Consider the following 19,223-nt stretch of genomic DNA (forward strand, 5'->3'; position numbering starts at 1 on the left):
CCTTCTCTCTCACTTCCTAGGTGGTGTCCTCCAGTCTGATGGCTGTCAGTACCCCTCTGTAACCAGGGGCCCCACATTCACCTCTCCATCCAGCCCTCCCCACTGAGCCTGGGCTCTTCTTGCCAGTGGTTACCCGATTGTCTACTTGGCATCTCCAATGTAACATGCCTAAAATAGAACTTCTGTTCTTCGCCCCCAAAACTTGCTTTTTCATCTCAGTTCATGGCTCTTCATCCAGCATGTGGCTGGGGCCCAAAACTGTAGTCATCCTTGACTCTGTCTTTTCTCAAAAACCCCCTTCCACAGCATCAGCCAATGCTGGCAGCTCCACTTTCAAAACAGATCCCAAACCTACTTCTTTCTCATCTACCCCTTCTGCCCGAGTCTTCTTCCCCAACTGAAACTGTGCCCATTGAACACGACCTCGCCACTCCCTTTCCTTTATTTTTGAAAATGAACCTCCTACCTACAACATCCTGGTTGGACAAGTGGGGAGGAGAGAAGGTGACAATAGCTGGCAGAATAATGAGGAAAAGGAAACAGGAAATAAGAGGGAAGTAGAGGCTACAGGGAAGTTCTTCCAGGAAGTCGCTAAGGGGCCAGGCCAACCCCACCCAAGGCATGGCCAGTCACAGCCTCCTGCCAGAAGCCGGGCCGCCTCTCCATCAAACCAACGACTGTCACCCCTCCCAACAGATCCCACCACCTCTCCAAATGGGGGCCAGAACCACCAAGACACCTTGCTTTCTCGGGGTCTCATCAAAAGTTCACTCATGGTAACTTCAAAAGCTTCAGGGTTCTCATCTATAAAATGGGGGTGCAGAAAATAGTTGGTGTCTCCTAAGGCTGTTGTGAGAATCCGGTGATAACACACATGTAAAGCACTTAGCAGATGCCTGGCCTGGACGCCACTGTTGTTGCTATATTATTATTCCACCTCAGCAGCCAGAAGCGGAGCAAAGGTCCTCATGCACGGTGAGGGAAAAGGCTTTGCCATCCAACTTTACCCTTTGCTTCCCAGAATAGCCCAGCGGGTCGCCTTGCCAATCCCAGACCAAGCCACCGAGCGAGCCCACGCTGGGCCGTGTGGCCAAAGAGGCGAGCAGGACGCAGGACTCACCCACCGGGTTCTTGGACACACGAGGAGGAAGACGTGAGTTGGGATGTCTTTGAACCAAGGTGGGCAGTGATGAGCACATTTAGGTTCTGGGAAGGACCACAAGGGTGCCCTCAACTTGACCTAGGGGTCAGAGAAGTCTTCCTACGGGCAAAAAATAAAAGTGGGCAGGACAGTCCAAGAGCTGGTACCACACGGGCAAAGGCCAGGAGGTGTCAAATGCCCTGGGGAATAAAGAGGACCAGCAGTGATTTGCTATTCCTGGGACAGAGGGTGTGAGGCGGAGAGATGGAGAGGATGGGTCTGGAGAAGCGGGGGCAGGTCAAGGGCCTGTGTGCCCAAATACTCTTCCCTGCAGGTGACAAGGACCATGGAAATGGCAGCATGTATGTTTTGGAGCACTCACCCTGAGGGCTGTGGACAGAGCTGGGTCAGAAAGATGAGGACGATGGACTGGTGGCTACTGTGGGCACCTTGGCAGAGAGGTGGGCAGTCAGAAAGGGAGGAGAGGGGAGGTGGACTGCAGAGAGATTTCGGAGGGGAAACTGTCAGGGCTGCTGCAGTCGGCAGAATAGCGTCTCCAAAGATGCCCCCGTCCTAACCCCCAAACATGTGAACACTATGTCACACGGCAGGAGAGAATTAGGTTGCAGACGAAAGGTAGCTCATCAGCTGACTCTGAGCCGGGAGCTTATTCTGGCTCACCTGGGTGGGCCAACACAATCATAAGGGTTCTTAAATGTAGAAGACGGAAGAAGAGACAACGTCACTATGAGGAAAAACTCATCTGGCCACTCCTGGCTTTAAAGATGAAAGGGGGTCACCTGCCAAGGGATGTGTGCAGCCTCTACACCTGGGAAAGGCAAGGAAATGAATCTCCCCCAGGGCCTCCAGAAGGAATGCAAGGCTCCCTGGGCCTTGAATTTAGCCCAGTGAGACCTGTGTCAAACTTCTGACCTCTAGGATTGTACATTTTCGTTGTTTTAAGCCACTGAGTTTGTGGTGAGTTGTTGTAACAGTAACAGGAAACTGATACAACTGGTGGTGGAAATGGGGCTGAGGGAAAGGGGCATTAGGGCATCTGGCTTGGGGATGCCAACCATGAGAGGCCACAGGACGACAAACACGTGGGACAGGCGAAGTCTCTACTGACCTGACCTGAGCAGCCCAGCCCAGGCCCTCACTAGGTACAGAGCCCAGGGTTCCCAGTGAAGGGGGAGATGGCTTTTCCATCACCACATTTGGGGGTGTGGTAGCTGTTGTAGGAGGGATGGATGACGAGATCCCCCACAATTCCTTCGGTCCCATTTTTCAAGCATCAAAACAACCACACTTGATAAGCTTTTGCTCCCTGAACAAGCCAGAGAAAGAGAATTTAAACCTGGAGGACCCAAGTCAAGGTGGGGTTACAAGCCCAGGGAATACAGAAGGACACTGTGGGCTCTCAGGTGGGAAAAGATGCCCGCATACTCGGGTTTTCCTGGAAAAGAGAAAGCAGGTGGGACTGGCTGGAAACCTCTCCCACCTCACTTTCCCCAGCAATTCTGTTTTGTTGTTTCTTTCAAAATACAAAAGGCTAGCGTGGGGATGGGGGCGTCTCCTGCTTGCAGGAGGGGCGCGGGGCTCTTCCCCGCCGGGGCTGCGCTGGCCTCCCCGCCGGCTTCGTTCCCCACCTCCCCCGGCCCTTTGTCTGACTCCCGCGCTGCCGCGCACATGGTCTCCTGTCAAATTCCGGGCGGCTCCCGGGGACACGTGTTGGAAAGCAGGCCTCAGAGCCAGCCCCCGCGTAACCATGGAAACAGCAGCCAATGGGAGGCCCGCACAGCCCGCGGGGGCGGAGCCCAAGGAAGCTAAAGCAGGAGGGCGGGGCGGGCGGGGCGCTGGGCGGGGCCTTGGTCTCAGAAAACCGAGGACACCCGCCAACCATGGGCAGTCCTCAGTGCCCAGGATGCTCTCGCTTTTATCTGTACCGTGCAGTTTTGATAACATCTTGACAGCATTTCCTTGGCACTCCTGGGATTTTGTTTGCCTTTAAGTATAAGGTTAAGATTCTAGAGTCCAGCAGATCTGGGTTCAGATCCTACCAGAAACACTTAGCTGTGTGCGCGGTACAAGTCACTGAACCTTTCTGTGCCTCAGTTTCTCCATCCGGTAAATTGAGTAATTGTGAAGCTCCAGCGAGAATTATAAATAAGTAAGCAATTCGCACAAGCCTGGCCCCAGTAGGTGCTCAATAAACAGCAGTGACCCTATAACTAAGGTCCTTTTCTGACCTTAGTCAGAAAGGAGGACCCCATATGGGTGTGAAGAATCCACCCTCTCACCTGGGGGCTCCCAGGGTGCAGACCTCTGACTCATTTGCCCAAGGCTGGTTAACATGCCTGTCAACAAAATGGGAAGATGGGTCTGGCCTCTGCCAGGGTCCACATGGCCGCATCCCAGCTGCTGAGTTGCTGGAGGCAGACACAGAGCTGAGCACCTCCAGGAGCAGAAGCAGAAAGAAAGGAAGGCTCAGTGCCAAGAGCTGGGGGCCAGGAAATAGGGTTTTGGTCCTGCTGCCAAACCACCCAGCCGGGTGACCCACACAAGTGTTTTCACTCTGTGGGCAAAAGTGTCTTGTAAAACACTGAGGACGGTACCTGCTGACCTCCCACTCAGTGTGGTGGAGAATCTGAAATGAGGAAATGGATTCTCAAAAAAACCTCTGTTTCCAAGTAAGCCTGGAACAGGTCAATGGAAGCAAAACGGATGGCAAATTGCACTGGGAGAGACCTGGCTCCTCTCTCCTGGCTTCCCCAGGGCTCAGTGCAGGGCCTGGGACAAACATCCCTTAGCCAGGAGCTTCCATTAGCTGGAATGTTTCTTTCAGCTTCATGAAGAAGGGGAAAATGCATGTATTCATTCATTCATTTGTTCGCTCAACCAAGTTTTCTATGGGTCTGTTGTGTGTCAGGTGCTATGCTAGGTACTGGGGCTACAGCAGTGAACAAAACACAGCCCCTGCCCTGAAAGAGGTCACCATCTGGCTGGGGAGACAGACATGCAGGAAATAAACATGCAAACAAACACGTGACCACAAATATCCATGAATGCCCTGAAAGGAAAATGCATGAGCCATGAGCATGAAGAAAACAAAAAATGAGTCTGGGAGAGAGAGCATACAGGGCAGGCCTCCCTGAGGAGGTGACATTTTAGAGGGAGCTGAGGATGGAGCAGGAGTCAGCCAGGTGAGGAGGGAAGGAAAGGTATTCTAGGCAAAGGGAACAGCATATGGATGCTTTGAGGCTTGGGGCATTCACGGAAGGAGAGGGTCTGCATGGCCCAGAGGCCAACAGCTGAGTCAGACAGGGTCACACAGAAGATCTTGATTTTAGAAAATGGCCACAAAATAGGCTTGTGGGAATTTACATGAAAACACACCCCTGTTTTTCCAAGTTATCTCCTCAAGTCAGCTCATATGAAATCAAGTTTCACTTGCCTTCTATCTTTTCCAGTCTGAAACTACTGGATTATCCAGAATCAGATGAGTTTCATTATTACTCAGTGTGCTCCACTGACTATGACGGAAAAGGAACCACACACTTATTGAAAGATTTTTGACACAAAGGTTAGAATTAGGGTTGGGGTTGGAGTTTGGTTTGGGTTTGGGGTTGAGGTTGGGTTTGGGGTTAGATGTTTAGTTTTCAGTTGGGGTTGGGTTTTGGTTAGGGGTAGAGTTGGTATTGGGTTTGGGCTGGGATATGGTTGAGGTTAGATTAGGGTTAGCGTTGGGTTCAGGATTGGGGTTAGGGTTGGGCTTAGGGGTGGTACTGGGTTAGGGTTTGGGTTGTGGACTTCAGCTCCATTAAATACACTTATAGCACTAGCACCCGACGGAATAGCTGGGACATAGTAGGTGCCCAATGAATATTAATTTGTAGTTTATTGTGAATACGAAAGACAAAGTAGCCAGGCAATGTCATTTCCCTGGACATTCTGCTTATTTGTCTGTGTTTTGTGAAGTGTGAACAGACTGGTAAAACTCATCGGGCACTAATTTTATATTCTTTCTAAGACTGCACTGAAATTATTCCAAGGTAGGAAATAATCTGTGCATGTCAAGCCGGCGACTAAGGGAGGGGAACTCAGGGCCTAAGAGACCAAATACTTGGAAACAGCCGAGGAGTGGGGGCAGAGGTGGGTTCTGGCAGAAGCCACAGCAAGGCTCGGGGGGAGGTGAAAGGAACAAGATCAGGCTGGAAGTGGGGTGTAGATGAGAAAGAAAAAAGGTGAAGAGATAAGCAATAAAGCTAAAAAGTCGGGCAGAACACAGATTACAGAAGGCATTATAAGCCATATAGATGCACCCGGAGTGACTCGTAGGACCCATGTGGCCTTGTCCCTTCTCATTAAAAGAAGCTTGGGACAGCCACCACAAATTATTTATGGGGATTGCCAATATCTTTTTGTCTTGCAAAGAATATTAAGGAGGGTCCGATTTTCTACCCTCAGCCACGGCTCTCAATCCCATCACATTTCCCTGCAGGGCTCCCTCATCAGGTCTACTTCAGAACCCCTCACTTGCAGCCCCTCACTTGCAGCCCCTCACATGTGCCTTTCCTGCCCTTTCTCTGCTCATTCAGTTCTTCATTTTACAGCCTCAGGGTTTCCAGTTCTTTGTTCCCTCTCTGTTCTCCCCACTTTGCAGAGCCCCCAACAAAACAGCCCGGAACTGACGCAGCAAGGGCTTCCCCCTGCTCTGCATCCCTGCCTCTCCCTGGAATGAGACTGGGAAAGACAGGGCTCCCTGCAGAGGTCAGAAGGAAGAGCTGAGCAGGCAAAGTGAAGATTCTCTTAGGGAACCTCTCGTGCATGTGGGGTCTCTGACTCTCTCATGTATGCGGGGTTTCCATACATATGTATGTATTAAATTTGGTTATTTTCTCTTGCTAAACAAAAAGAGAGATAGAGTGAGAGAGAGATTCTCTTTTAGGAGGCTTAGGTGGGTGGAGAAAGTTCTGTGACTTGTCTCTGTCACAGTATAAACATTGCACCATCTCCAGAGGGCAATAGGGAGGCAGGGGACTGTTTGAGCTGGAGGGTGAGATCTGTGAGCTCCTGGGAGGCAGGACTCTCCGTATTTTAGGGGTGACCCCAGCACCTAGGAGATCCTAGTTAAATATGTGATGAGTGAAGAGGTCGGTGGCGAGTGGATGGATTACTGAATTCCACGAGCATTCTGGATGCTCACGCGGGCCTCAAGCACCCCGGGCAGTTAGACCCTCACACGGCCTCTCTAAGTCCTTGCTCCTCACCTTTGTGACAGCCAACCAGCCAGGGACCTGCCACAACGAGCTCCAGGCTCACGGCGGCCAGAGTGCCAGGCTCCTCCACCCACACAGAGGCGCTTCTGGACAGTCTCCACCAGCCTGCTGGGAATGACCCCTGCTCCCCTGGGCAAGACCCGGGGTGCTCAGGAAACCTCCCAGTGCTTTGGCTCTGGCTGTAATTCTAGTTTCCAGCAACGCATAAAAATAGCCTCAAGGACATACAGGGGACGGGAGGGGGGAGAACGGATTCCTAGCTTGCAGAAGAACTAGATACACACGACTCCCATCTCTCCACTCTAAGGGCCCCCTACTGCCCACATGACTCTGGATTTGAACCTGGGTCTGTGTCTGTCTATGAGCCACGGGCCTAAACTCACAGAGCTCCTCAGTCAGCGGTCCCCATCACCCCGCTTTGGGCCAAGAGAGGCAGATGTGGAAGTCCTGCGGGACAACGGCTGAGATCCTTCCCATTGCCAGCCCTGAGCATGACTCTGGCAGGGCCCGGTGCCTGATGGGAGGATGAGAAAGCCTACAGTCCCGAGTGGAGCCTGGGGAGCCCGGCAAGGCAGGGGAGCCCAGCACAGGGGGTGTCAAGCCTCTGCCAGGTCTCCAGTGCTCTGATTCCCCCAATGATGATGTAAATGTGTGCCCCAAACCAGGTGCTGCAGAGCCCACCCTGGGGCCAAGAGAGACCCCAGTGGCAGGTACACCCCCTGACACACTCCGCACAGGAATAGGGGTGGAGGAGGAAGGGGAGCAAACACTTTAGGTGCTTTATGCGCACAGACTGTTCCAGGTGCCATGCACACAGCACCTGAATCCTTACACCCCATGAATGACTTATCACCATCTGTCCCCATCATCAGATGAGCAAAGCGAGGCTTGAAGAAGGAAATGACCCACCACAGGGCATGCAGGGCACACAGCTATCTGGGGCAGAGCCAGCATTTGAACCCAGGGGACTCAGGGACCTGGTCTTCCACATCTGCACTAAAGGGATGGGCTGAAGATGGAAGCTAAGGGCCGGGGTCGATTTTCTTCCCTGCCTCCCAAAGGCCCCAAAATAGACCTGCTTTCCTGACGAAGGTCTCCTCCCCTCAGCTCTGCAAATACCCACATTCCCAGGCCGAACCCAAGGCGGGGCCCTCAGGAGCCTGGTGCCCAGCAAGACCTATTTCTGGCTGCAGCCGGGCCGACCACAAGTGGCCTTCTGTGGTGGCCTCAGCCACAGCCCCAGCCAAGGCCCAGGCCCTGGCCCAGCCTCCAAAGGGCCCATTGTCCAGTTGCCTGGGCCCGCCGAGCCTGGCTCCGGGACATCCGGAGTCAGGGACAGAAAGTGACCTAGGGCAGGGTGGACTGAGGGCCTATGTGAGAGCTGCAGCTGACTCAAAGGACATCTAGTGTCTACTGTGTCCATTCGAGAAAGAAAACAGACTCCACCTTGGGTCGGGTCTCAGGCTGGCCTCAGAGAGACCCCGAGGTGACACACACATATACACACACACTCCAGAGGTGACAACTGCTGAGGACAGCCACCACAGGGAAGCAAGGAGGTGAGAGCCGGGGTTTGTGGCCAGCTAGGTTGGGATTCTGATAATGACTGGCCGTAAGACCTGGGCATTCATGCCACCTCTCTGAGCCTCAGTCTCCCCATCTGCAAAATGGCATAAACACCACCCCCATTTTATAGATGTGCAAACCCAGCTTCAGAGAAATGGCTTGCTTGAGGCCACACAGGCAGGATTTTTTTTTTTTAAACATTAAAAAGGTTTTCATTAGGAATATTTTCAAACATACTCAAAAGAATATAATAAATTCCCATATCCCATCATTCAAATCAATAATCACTGAGATTTTGCTATACCTGTTTTATCTATCCCTTTCAATTATTTTGTTGTTGTCATGTCATTTCATTTCGCAGCACCCTTCAGCGTCCCTCTACACATACAGACACGTTCTCACATAACTATAATACCTTCATTACACCTAGCCAAAGTAACGGGCGTCCCATGGTATCACCTAACTGTCCAGGATAGAATCTAGTTTTCCTGATAGTCTCATCAATGCCGTTTCCTGGTGATTCGTTTGAATTCGGATCCATGTAAGGTCTACACACGGCGTTCTGATGTTGTGTCCCATTACTTTATTTTCATGCCGTTGACTTACTAAAGAAACTGAGTCTGTTGTCTCGTTGAATATCCACATCCTGGATTTGTCTGTGCGCTTCCTCATGGTTTCATTTAACTGGTCCCTCTATCCCTATATTTCCTGTGAACTATAATAGAAATCGAGCCCTTTCTTTTTTAAACAACTGTTTCATTAAAATGTAATTCACATACCATAAAATTCCTCCTTTTCAAGTGTGCAATTCAATGGCTTCAGTATGTTCACAGAGTTGTACAACCATCACCGCTATCCAACTTAAGAACACTTTCCTCACCCCCAAAATAAACCCTGTATCCATTAGCAGTCACCCCCACTCTTCCCCCCACCGCTCCCCCAACTCCTGGCAACCACCAATCTACTTTCTTCCTCTACGGATTTGTCTATTCTGGACATTTCATATCAATGGAATCATACAGTATGTGGTTTTTTGTAATTGGCTGCTCTCACTTAGCATAATATTTTCAAGGTTTGCCCACGTTACAGCATCTATCAGTCCTTTGCTCCTTTTGATTGTGAAATCATATTCCATTGTACGAATGTACACGTGCTTATCCATTCATCAGTTGATGGACATGGGGACAGTTTCCACTTTGTGGCTCTTATGAATAATGCTGCTATGCACACTCATGTACAAATGTTTGTGTGAATACATGTTTTCAATTCTCTTGGATGTATATAGCTAGGAGAGGAATTGCTGGGTCATATGTAACCTCCTATGTTTAACATTTTGAAGAACCACCAAACTGTTTTCCAAAGTAACTGCACCATTTTACAATCCCACTAGCAGTGTATGAGGGCTCCAATTTCTCCACCTCCTCACCAACACTTGTTATTGCCCAACTTTTTTATTTTAGTCATCTTAGTGGGGGTGAAGTGAGATCTCACTGCGGTTTCGATTTGCATTTCCCAATGACTAATGGTGTTGAGCATCTTTTCATGTGTTTGTTGCAACTTGTATGTCTTCTTTGGAAGAATGATGTCTCTTCAAATGCTTTGCCGATTTTTCAGTTGGATTATTTGTCTTTTATCATTGAGTTATAAGAGTTCTCTATATATTCTGGACACAAATCTCTTATCAGATATACGATTTACAAAATTTTTCTCCCATTCTGTGGGTTGCCTTTCACTTTCTTGATGGTGTCCATTGAAGCACAGCGGATATCAGCACAGGGAAGAGGGAGAAGATGGGCAAAAAGAAATCAGCCAAGTGGGAATGTCGAGAGCACAGACTTGGGAGCTAGACTTCTGGGTTCAAGCCTGCCCCTCTCGCACACTGTGTACCAACAGCGTGACCTTGGGCAAGTCATTTCAGCTCCCTGAGTGTGAGTTTTCTTGACCGTAAAATAGGGATAATGACAAAATCCACCATCTATGGCCACTGTAAGGATGACGTGATCATTCTTGTAAGGTGCTCAGCATGGCATAAAGCATATTCTTGGTCCTCCATAAATTCTGGTTATTATTGCCTTTATTATTGTCACTGTTACTCTTACTGTCATTTATACTGCTGCTGCTGGCATTATGATGGCTCTTCCAGCATCCCCAGGGGAGAAACAACCTTTCTGAATGTTTAGATTTTGTCTGGTGACTCCCAGTGGCCCCAGAGCTCCTGAGTTCCTGTGCATGCCGTACCCCACGTGGGACCCAGCTTGAGAAACGAAGCCCCCCAATGCTTCCTCCACCACAGCAGAAGCCTTATCAACTCAGAAGGCACCCAATGGCCCCAGTGGGGCCCACGCCAGGCATTCCAGGGATATTACCTCATGAAATGCTCACCACATTAGGGAAGAACGATCATTATTGTCCCCATTTTATGGAAGAGAAAAGCGAGACTCAGAGAAGTTCGGTAGTCACCTAAGGTCCCTTAGTTTATAAGAGATAGAGACGGGATTTCAACCTGGGTCATTGCTCTTACCTACTGGGCTACACCCCTCTCCCAGCCACCGGCGAAGTTGGAAAGTTCAAGAAGTCACCTTGGGACAAGGAGGCGAGGGCCCAGGTAGACATCCAAAAGTGCTCCCAGAATAGTCCAGGACAGGACGGCAAAGCTGCACCCACATTGGCAGCAGGAGTGCTGTATTGGGTGCTCAGGATCTATAGTGCTGACCCCAGCACCCACAAAGACTCTGCCCTGGGTGGCTCTCAGGGACTGAGGGACCATCTGGGTACCTCTGGTGGCCCATACTCTTCTGTAGCCACCCCCAGACCCCCAGAGCTCCCAGACAGCCTATGTCATTAGGTCCTGTCTACCCCCACCTTCAAATGACTTTTGGAGCCAAAACGTGGAAGTTAACATTCCTTTTGCTAAACTCCCTTTGTAAGTTGCGGACACCAGGGAAATTTTTGTGAATCTCATTTCTGCCCAATCAGGGAACCAGCACCTCCCCCAGCTCTAGGCCCTATAGAGCTGACAACCGCCCTCCAAACCCCTCTCCCCATCTGCTTGCAGCCGAGGCTGTTCTCCTTTCTGGGTCATTCACTCCTTCATTCAGTCCTTGTTTTTCACCCACAAAGTCACTCACCTCTGAGAGTGGGGGTGGGGGTTCCTAGGCAACAAAAACAATCGCTGAGGACAATGACTAACCCTATTCCTCTGTCTTGTAAAACTCTCATTCAAGCTTTTAACAGATTGACTGCCTAGCTGTGCCAGGCGAGATGGAGACTTGGGACTCAGGGTCCGGCATCCGGGAGCTCCCAGTCCGGGGTGGGGGCGGGGGGCGGAGGGTGCTACAAACCACCATCTTTAAGCCCCTATTCGGTGCCAGAAGCCGTGTGCCTAGGGCTTTCGGGCACCAGCCCCTGAAAGCTCACACCCACCCCATGAAGTACATGTCATCACTACTTCACAGACAATTGTGTTTCTTTATCCAAAAAATATACATCAAGCAGCTGCTAAGGGCCTGGCCTGTGCAAGGGGGCGGACGCACAGGATGACCGAGACTCTCCAGGTCGCTGCCTGCTTGGAAGTCTCTCTCAGTAGGAGAGGCAGACGCCGAATAAGAGAAGAAAGACAAGGAAGGGAGGAAAGGGCGTCAGGATGCTGTCAACACTGCGGGGTCAACGCAGAGAAAAACAGCATTAAGAGGGACCTCTTTTAAGTTCCTTGCTTGGGGAGGGAGTCTCTGAGGAGGTGACACTCATACTGAGACTTCAAGGTTGAGGAGTCAGGTGTGTGGCGCACATGGAACAGCATATCCGGGAGTGGAACCACCAGCTTGTAGCCCTGAGGCAGGGGCCCGTCAAAGGCTGGTGTGGCTGCGGTGCAGCGATCAGGGGTGTGGGTCAGAGGCAGTGAGGCCAGGCCAGACCGTGCCAGTCAGGGAGCCAGGCTGAAAGCAGGAGGGGTTCAGAGGCTGCTGGGGTTTAAATGGCCACGACATGCCCTGTTGTCCCTTTAAGACAATCACTCAGGTCACTGTATTGAGTCTTCCAGGAGGGAGCTGGTGGTGAGTCACCAAGATGGTGGCCACAGGGGTAGAGAGAGATGCGGACCAACATGGATGTGGGGGGAGAAGAAAGAGAGGAAGCTGAGATGGCCCCCAGGTCTCTGCCTGGAGAGACAGCTGCGTCCTAGAACTAACTTCTCAACTCCACTCTCCTCTACTTCTCTTACCTGGACCACAGGCACTTCCGAAGCTTCAGGACATGTCCACCCCCAACAGGGGGGCCTGCTGACAGGGGGCCAGCTGAAGGGGCAGGCAAACCCTCCCCTGGGCCTCTCTTTCCTGCTGCCCCACTTGGCGGGGGAAGTGGGGGAGAAACATGGCTTCTGGTCCACCCACTAGCGGCGTGACGTCGGGCAGTCACGGTCCTTCTCTGGACTTGGGTTGGTAAATGGTCCTCCCCACCCTGTCCTCCGTAACTGAGACCAGGGAAGAGAATGTAAAGGAAGCATTTGATGGATTTTAAAGCACTTGCAATGTGCACCAGTCTTACCATTGCCCTCCAGATGCCAGAAGGAAACTGCTTCTCCTGAAACGCAAAGCATTTACTCACAGGCTTCCGGGGGCCATGGGGATCCTCCCGGTGACTAGTGGGGTCACGTCACGTCCTCCTCTTGCTGAAGGGGATCTGAGGCACGGTCACAATGTGGTCATCCTGAAGTCTCGGCAAAATCGGGGTGGGGCGTAAACTCCCCAAAATAGCACTCCTAGTCGACACCACTGAGTCTTTGCTGTGCCCAAGGTCCTCCGTGAATTGTCCCATTTCACCCCCACAGGAATCCTGCCCTGAAGGCTGTATGGTGATCAGCTCTGTTATGAGACGGTGGGTGGTCGGTAGCTGTTCACGGCCCTCACGTTAGACGCAGAAAGAAGCAGAAGGTCCACGGCCTGGGTTTAAGACACATGAGAAGACATTTGTTCATTCAACTCCCACAGAGCCTGTCATGTACCAGGCACGTTCTAGGCACTGATGAACCAAAGACACAAACTCCCTCCCTCATGGGGCTTACATCCTAGTGAGGAGACAACAGGCAATGAGGAAAACCTGCCATATGTTAGATGCCAAGTAGGACACGCTCGCAGATCCCCTTGCTCCAAGCGCCTTGGAGAGAGGACCAGTCAATACTTCATGGCTGTCGCCACTGGGAGATCAGGGTCATTTGCATCTACTGCTCCATCTTCCCTGTTGCCACGATTGTCTGGATTCCCAAGACAGGTGGAGAAACTGAGGCAGCCAGGAACACTAAGGGACTTGATCCAAAATGCACCGCCAGGCCTGGCAGGCTGTAGGAACTGCCAGTGGGCCTCAGAGATCACCCCCAACCTGGGGCCATGCCGCCCTCCTCTCAAGTAAGCATGTGATTAATAATCTTATTATGAAAGTCCCACATGATCAGACACCTGGGCCGCACTGCAAGTGAAATTAATTCCAAGGTTCAACCAAGCCCCTGGGTGTTTTCCTTCCTGGAAAGCTATTGGGAAGGAAATGAGGTCTGTGTGTTCCTGAGACCCCAAGGACCAGGCCCCAAGTCCCAACATAGCTGGAGGCCGGGGCTCAGGGAGGGGGATTCACCAGTCATCGCTCACCCCTAAATCTCAGCAACCTCAGTGGACACTGGATGTCCCCACTTGGACAGCTGGGTGCCTCAGTTGTACCTTGGCCAAAGCCAGATTCCTCATTATCCTGCCCTCCTGCGCCCCAAGCCAGACAGCTTCCTCCTCCAGGGCCCCTCGCTCTGCAGACGATTCCACTCTCCTCTCAGCTGTCCTCGCAGAGCCGCAGAGCCTCGAGTTTTCCTGCCTCACAGCCCCCGTGTCCAACCTGTTACCAAGTCCCCCCGACTGCTAGACGGCTCTCAACGGTCTCCCCATACAGCTTCCTCCTTAACCCCAACCTTGTGACCTTAAGCCTCCACACAGACACTGTGCCTTCCTGGCTGCAAACTCTTCCTGGGCCACCCCTGCACTTGAAGGCATGCTCTTTATACCCAGCGTGCCAGGTCCTGAGCTGGGCACCGGGGAGACGCTATCTCTGGCCTTCAGAATGGTTACCACTGCTCTGCCCGGCTCTGCAGCCTCAGGGGACATGATCTCCAGGACCAGAAGGGCAGGTTCATCCAGGGAGCCAACTAGCTGTGTGACCTTGGGCAGTCTCTGTCCCTCTCTGGTCTCAGGTCTCCTTGTCTCTAAAATGACCAGCCTCCTTGCCATCTGTAACTGAGACCAGGTATAGGAGTAAAAGAGAAGCACTTTTATATATTTTAAAGCACTTTACAATATTTGGGAATGTTACCATCACCCTTCCAAAACCAATAGGAAAACATGCTTCCCTGCCATCCCCACCCCCCACCTGAGTCCCACCACCATCCCCTGATTGACAGCCAGGTATCCGGGCAGATGGGAACCACCAAGAGGCCAGATAAGCAGCTTTTATAAGAGCCCTTGTTCTGCTGATGAGTCTGGGACACACACCAAGAACAAGAGGACGCGGGCCCTGAAAATCTCACTCATTGTCCCGCCCCCAGCACAGGGCCCTGCATGTGGGAGGTGCTCAGTCAATGCTCCAAATGAATGGTGATGCCCCACCCCTCCAGCTGCTCCTCGCATCGCTGCCCACGATGCCAGCAAAGGCCTCGTGGATCAGGACAGTCGGCACGAGCTCTCCTGAGGACGAGAGCCTGCCTTGCAGGATGCGTTGGAGGAAGGAGAAGGGCATCCTGGAAATGGGCACAGTGCTAGTAAAGGCAGAGGGGCAGGAAGGGACGTGGCAGGTGGAACAGGGTATCTGGAAAGGCAATAGATGGGATCTAGCGAAAATCCCCATCTGGCTGGCCCCCGTCCATGCTCTGAGATAAATAATATGGTTTCCCCTGTCTTACAGATGGGCAGATTGAGGCAATAAATGGTTAGGTTGTTTGCTCAACGTCCCACAGTCAGGGATTCTAACCCAAGTCAGAGACCCAGAGCCCTTGGACATCACTGATGGACTGTACGCCTCCCCGCCTGGTTTTCTCTTAGCAGAGGGTTTTGGAATTTGTATGCACAGAAACGAACGTTACATGAAATAGGGTTTCCTGTAGTTTGACTTAAAATTGCCCCCTCAGATATATTCTCCTATTCCTGGGACCTACAACCCCAGTTCTTGATTTAGAGGTCAGGGAGAAGGCATGAGCCTCAAAGGAAGTGTGTGCCAGAAGGAGCCTGGGGTCACTCCGTGCAAAGGACTCGGCAGGGGACATGGAGGGGGAATGAAGAAGGGACAGCCCTTCTGTCCCAGCACTGCCAGTTCAGTTGGGGGAGAGAGGACAGGTCCCTAAAAAGCCAAAACAATTAATAATGTCAGGGCAGATGTGAGAAGAGCCAGCTATCCATCCATTATCCATCCACCCATCACCCATCCACCCATCACCCATCCATCCGTCCATTCATCCATCCATCATCCAATCTTTCATTCTACAAACATTGACTGAGCCCATAGTCTAATGGGGTGACAGACAGGGAAGCAAGTAATTCCAGTCCACTGTGGCCCATGTTGTGAAGGGGGGTGCACAGGGCACAGTGGGAGTCCAGAGGAGGCCCCTGACCCAGCAAGAGGTTGGGGGTGGGTATCGGGGAATATCGGGGAAGGCTTCCTGCAAGACGTGCTGTCTAACCTGAGACTTAGAGGGTGCGCAGGACTTAGCCAGGCTAAGAGATGAGGAAATCATCTCAGCCTGAAGGAACCAAACAGCACTGCCTACACCAGGGGTGAGTGGCCTTCAGGGACCAGAACAACTCAGTGTGACCAAAACAGAGAGCATCAGGGAGGAGGGGGTGGTGGCCGGGGCCAGATTTGCCAGGACCTTGGGAGACGCACTCAAGAGTGGGATCTGTATTGGAAGACAGTGGGAGCCCATGAAGACTTTTAAACAGAGGAGAGATGTGGTGAGATTTCCTGTTTAGAAAGATAACTCAGACTTCTGGTAAGGATGGGATGTGTTATTCTGACCAAGCTTCAGGCTGAAGGTAACTTTAAAAAGCTGAAATAGCTATATTTAATACAGAGATAGCGATATATTTGCAAAAGCATTAAAAGTTTACAAGAGAGTAAGAAATTTCCAAACCAAACCTGAAGCAAAAAGAGGAACGCCGCGGGGCGGCCTGATGGCTCGGTTGGTTAGAGCGCGAGCTTTCAACAAGGTTGCCGGTTCAATCCCCACATGGGATGGTGGGCTGCGCCCCCTGCAACTAAAGATTGAAAACAATGACTGGACTTGGAGCCGAGCTGCGCCCTCCACAAGTAGATTGAAGGACAGTGACTTGACTTGGAGCTGATGGGCCCTGGAGAAACACACTGTTCCCCAATATTGCCCAATAAAAATTTAAAAAAAAAAAAATAATAAGCCCTTTCCAAAAACAAAAGAGGAATGCTGACGCTGAGAAGGGAGTGCACACGGCAGCCTTTTGCTTAAGGAGCTTGAACAAGCTCAGAGGAGCCTTCCCTTTGCCAGCTGTGAAGAAGAAGGGGGCACAAGAAAAGCCCAGGTCCCACAGTCTAGCAGGAGATTCTTCCCACAATTAGCTGGGATCCCAAGGGCCACATCGTCAGGGAGAAGGTGATCAGAAGTGGACCAGATCTGCTGAGGAAACACAGCTGGTTTGAATGACTCAGGTCGACCAGGGAACTTCAAGCTTGGGTGAAGATGGATCCAGATAAGTAATACATCCAAATATATGGTCAACAGAAACCAAACTCCTCTCTGGGGGAAGTAAATTCATCCACGCCTTGCATTATCCCTGTACTTAATTTTTCAAATACTATGACCAATGCACAAATAAAACAAGGCCCACAAGGAAATAAGACACTATGAGAAAAAGAAACACACTAGAAACATACCTACAAAGTATGTTTCAGGTATTGGAATTAGCATGAAACAACTATGCTTACTGTATTTTAAAAATAAAAAGACAAGCATGAAACATCACCAAAGAATATAAAACTATAAAATGTAATATAGCAAATTGACAAAAAAACCCAAAAAACAACAAAATAGAAGCTCTAGAAATGAACATTATGACAACTGCACTTTAAAATGCAGAGACTTTCTTGACCTGTGGGTGATGGTCCCATACATGTTTGGCTTTTAATCATTCATTAAACTGCACATTTATTTTTCACTCTCTACAAAGCTGTATGTTTATAACGTATGCATTTCATGCATGTGTGTTATATTTCCAAATAATAAAGCATAAGAAAACAGTCAATGGATGGGTTTAACAATGGATTAAATGCAGCCAAAGAAAGAATTAAGTAAAAAGAAAATATCCAGAATGTATTGCACAGACACAAAGATGGGAAAAGGGAAAGCAGAAGAGAGACAGAACGGATTGAAAACACAGTTCGATTGGAGTCCTAGGAGAGAAAGAAATGGGCAGAGGCAATGTTTCAGAGGTGGAGACCAGGAAGAAAAAACAAACAAACAAACAAATGAACACACACAAAAAGAGATGGAGACTGATAATTTTCCAGACCTGACCAAAGACACCAAACCCTAGATTCAAGATACCCGAAGAGTTCCCAGAAAGATAAACAAAAAGAACCCATACCTCAACCCATCATAGTGAAGCTGCAGAAAAGCAAAAGTAAAGAGGGGACATACCTACGGGCAGTCAGATAAGAAAAGCCAGATTCACAGTCAAGGAAACCCTAGTAAGAACGACAGCTGACTTCTCTGTAGCAACAATGGAAGCCAGACACCGTGGGAAATACTACCCACCTGGATGGAGTGTTGTGTGCAATGAAAGGACACTCCAGCTGCTGAGTGGAGAATGGAGTGCAGGAGCCAGAGCAGAGGCCGAGAAACCAGCCAGAAGCTGAGGTGAAGGTGGCCTGGACCAGGTAGGCAGCAATAGAGAAGGAGAGGATTGGACAGGCCTGAGATGCTGAGGGAGCAGAAGCAGGACGGCTTGGTGGTTGGCTGTTTATGATGGACGAGGCACGGAGGCCCGCTCTGGCTCAAGGGGCTGCTTGGGCGGAAGGCCCCCACTGAGCTGAGACCAAAGAGAAGCAGGTTTGGGAGCTGGGTGAGCCTCGTTTTGAATGTGGTAATCAAGAAAATCGAGGTCAGTGGTACGCGAAGGAAGAAGACTCACCTGGGCAGAAGAAGACAGGAAGCATTCCCCGATGAAGAGGTAACACGACCAGCTCTTCAGGGCAGGTGGCAGGAAGATCTACAAGAGGGCATGCCTGCCGAGCCCAACACCCATGGCTCCAGAATGCAGCAAGAGTGACGGAGGCCCCGGGAGAGATGAAGGCCGGGCAGGGAGGCCAGGCGGGCAGGGTATTTCCTCCCGAAGCCTCAGGAACCAGCAGAGCTTAGCTCGTAGCAGGTGCTCAGCCAACACTTGATGAACAAATACAGGAATGACTGCCCTGCACATAGCCGGTGGTCGTGACTGGTGGCCACTTGAGGCCAGAGCTCTGCCTGTTTCCCTCTTCCATCCTGGTGCCGAGTGCTAGCCACCCCTGCTCCCCTTCAGCTGTGATTCCCAAACCATAATTATGCCTCCTGCAAACTCCAGCAGGTGTAGCACCAAGTTGGGAAACTGAGGCAGGCAGCAGCAAAGACTAGAAGGAGAAATCAAGCACCCAGCCTCTCCTGCCTGACTCCCTGCCACCCCCCCACCCCACCCCGCAAAGGGCTTCCACAGAGACATACGTATATGTTCATATCTCTCCTGTTACAAACAGGAAAGCCATCTGCTTAGCCTTGCTGGCGTGCTCAGGTGTCCCACCTCCGGAGCTAAAGGCACCGCCATTTAAGGACAGAAAGAGCCTCTCCTCCCAGGAACAAGAACCCCCAGGGATCCCCAAAGCCTGTGAAACTGGGGGGACTGAAGCTTCTCCAAGCATTCCTGTTCCCGCCTGCCTCCGGCTGCTCATTTCTACAGTCTGTGGGCTGAGACTCCTGCGTGACTCACCTCCCTCCCTCCCTTCCTCTCTGAGTAAATGTCAAGTAACATTAGTTATCCCATCTCCCTCAGCAGCCCCCCCTCCCCCGTTTTTGGTGCTGCTGTTTACCTCAGCTTGGATCAATCAGCGTTCAGGGAGAAAATAGAAACCCTTTTAGATCCAATTAATGAAAATTGGGCAGCAAGTATGTGCCTGCTTAAAATTTCAGTACCTGGGCAGGCAAAGGACTGGAGAGG

The 19,223-nt window shown here is 51.0% G+C and overlaps 1 long non-coding RNA gene across 2 annotated transcripts in view; it reads right to left on the bottom strand.

Annotated features, from left to right (window-relative positions):
* The window catches only part of LOC148754944 (uncharacterized), a 33,473-nt gene extending 14,547 nt beyond the window's left edge, over positions 1 to 18,926 (bottom strand). For both annotated transcript variants that reach the window (XR_016019346.1, XR_016019345.1), the window contains exons 1-2: positions 18,168 to 18,926; positions 12,589 to 12,923 (exon numbers count right to left, since the gene is read on the bottom strand). This is a non-coding gene — a long non-coding RNA (uncharacterized LOC148754944). The remainder of the gene's footprint in view (positions 1 to 12,588; positions 12,924 to 18,167) is intronic.
* Between the last annotated feature and the right edge of the window lie 297 nt (positions 18,927 to 19,223).

Source organism: Rhinolophus sinicus, chromosome 16, assembly GCF_057876585.1.
Source record: "Rhinolophus sinicus isolate RSI-liver-muscle chromosome 16, RSI-T2T, whole genome shotgun sequence".
In the NCBI taxonomy this organism is placed as follows: domain Eukaryota; kingdom Metazoa; phylum Chordata; class Mammalia; order Chiroptera; family Rhinolophidae; genus Rhinolophus; species Rhinolophus sinicus.